Source organism: Lonchura striata, chromosome 1A (genome assembly GCF_050655825.1).
Source record: "Lonchura striata isolate lonStrDom1 chromosome 1A, ASM5065582v1, whole genome shotgun sequence".
Lineage (NCBI taxonomy): Eukaryota > Metazoa > Chordata > Aves > Passeriformes > Estrildidae > Lonchura > Lonchura striata.
This window is the reverse complement of record NC_140741.1, coordinates 47,798,140-47,800,730: the sequence shown is the minus strand read 5'-3', so window position 1 is coordinate 47,800,730 and position 2,591 is coordinate 47,798,140.

Sequence of the window (2,591 nt, the reverse complement as noted above, 5' to 3'; positions counted from 1 at the left end):
TGTAAAAATTTTACTTTAAAAAAAACACCCTCTACTTCTAAAAAACAAACCACCAAAACAAGCTCTGTTGGTAAAGCACCACCACCCCTAAGTCACTACTTGTTAGTTTTGTCTTTCAAGATAAAGGACATAGCCTTAAGATAATATTTTCAATGTTATTTATATACTCAATATTTGAAAAAAAAAAATTAAGTATTTCCTCACAGATTATTTCATCCTTTCATAAGCAAAAGGAAATGAAATACAACTGAATATTAAATAGCAGTAGCCATCATAGCTTAACCACCAGTCAGCAAGTTTCCAAACTGCCATTTCCTGCATGTGCACAGGAAATTGCAGGAACCTTTAGTAAACCAAGACTTGGCAAAAATTCTACTACAGATCCAGTTACACATGATGTACATTAGGCATATTCCTTTTTGGTGTTTATCAGGGTCTTTGGATTTTTTTTCTGTACATTTTTTTGTTTTATTAAAAAAATCTAACAAAGGAAGCTCACAACAAGAAGAGAATATTATCTAAATTGCAACACAGCACATTTATCGGTTAAAACTAAGGATTTGGAGAACAGGCAGAAATAATGGGCTTCATACAGGGATCTCATCTCTCAGATCACAATGGTCATTCTGTTTAACTTACATTATTTACCCCCTGCTATACTCTCCCTGCTATTTCCATTGCCAGCAACGGAAATATGTGAGTGAGAAATGACGCTCTTATGTAAAAAGAGCAACAATCTCAAATCTATTTCAATGTGGACTAAAATATCAGTTCCTACATAAAATGCTTGTAACATTACTGTTTTGTATTCTAAAATTTAATATATCTATGCGATGGAACATTACTTACCTGCTGATTTTTCAGTATTAGCTATTCCCCATTTAACTGCTACAGGCAGGTAATTTCTTCCTTAAACTTATTACACACAATAGTAAACAATGTTTTTAAGTAAAGAAAATGAAGTTACAACAGTACTGTTTGTAACCAATACCTATTCACAAAAAAAGCAGGAAGTGATTCATTACTTGCTTGATACAACTTTCAGTTTTACAAATTTTTTGAAGGCAGTTTTAAAACAGGATTAAACAAACACTTGAAATATCTTCTCAGAAGCAAATAGTTCAATAAACACCAGTGATCCCATGTGTGAGGAACGGAGGTACACAAGAAAAAAAGGGGAGAGTCTGAAGCTGTAGCCAAGTTCAACAGTATTAACCTGGCTGCAGGAAACCTGGTTGAATAGTAGGTGCCAAAAATATTAGAGTATTTCAGGCTTATGCAAAATTTTTGCAGTTGCACAAGCTACCGGTCCCAACTCAGTAAAGCATAAAAATCACTCACGTATGCAAATCCGACACTTAAAGCATGTGTTTGCATTTCTTGGAATCTATGAAATGTAAGCACATGCTTTATATGCTCTGGAAAACCGAACAGATTTAAATGCTTTCCTGAACAGGGTAACATTTAAAGTCAGCTGTAAAATCTTCAAAATTGGTAAAAAAGAAATAAAGAGGCTTCTAGGAGTTGCCTCTTAAAGCCATCTGAGGTCTTGAAACTTAACTTAAAACATTAAGTGCAGCTATTTGAACAAGTGACAACTCCAAGAGTGTGTCTGTTACATAACCCTTTACAATAGACTAAAAATGAGCCTTTGTCAAGGCTGACGGAAATGAAGCTTTTGCAGCTTTTATGCAATTTCTATTTGCTTGCATTTCATACTTGATGAAATTTAAAACAAAATCTTTAATTTGACCCCTACGTTCACTGAGTGCTCCATTAATTTGTTTTTAGGTAAATTTACAAAACCTCATCTGACAAATTTAATCAGTGCCATTTTTTGCTAAGACATTTTAAATATTGCCCACTGGTGAACAAGGACATACAAATGTACCTTCTCTTCCATATGCATGTGTGAATAAACACCTAAGTATTAAGAAAATACCAAACCCATGAAGTCATAAAAATGGTAACATCTTGTTTCTTCTGGCATATTTCTAATATACAACTATGTACAGACTGCTACGGCCTTGGGGGGTGGACAGGGAACACACAAAAGCACTATTACTATAAAACTGTAAACAACTGCAGGATTTTTAGTGTTTTAAACCTCATCTTTCTACCGCTTATTATGGGCAGTTTAAGTTCACACAAACAGTCTAAGTTTATATTAACAGTAGTGTCAATCAGGATCAAGGGTGTATGAGAGACAAAATTTTCACTGTGCTAGAAATCACAGACCTGGGACTATCTCTCCTCAGAACAACTGACCACAGAGAGCTGCAGTTTTTACAGTTTTATAAGTCAATTAGCAAATTCACAGGCCACCTAGGTAAACACTGCTAAAAAGCAAAACAGAATTAAAGGTTTTACGTAACCACCTATTTTTGTATCAAAATTGAGTGGGAGAGCACAACATTAGTATGTTTAACTCACTGAATCCAAGATTAGGTTGAGGCATATGTAAAAACTATTGCGATGTTTTTGAAGACAGCATCAATGTTTTCATTGTAACATTATCTTTAAATATTGCTGAACACATGACTTTCCCTGAGGTGTAAACATCAAATAACTTGAACAGCTTTACACATCAG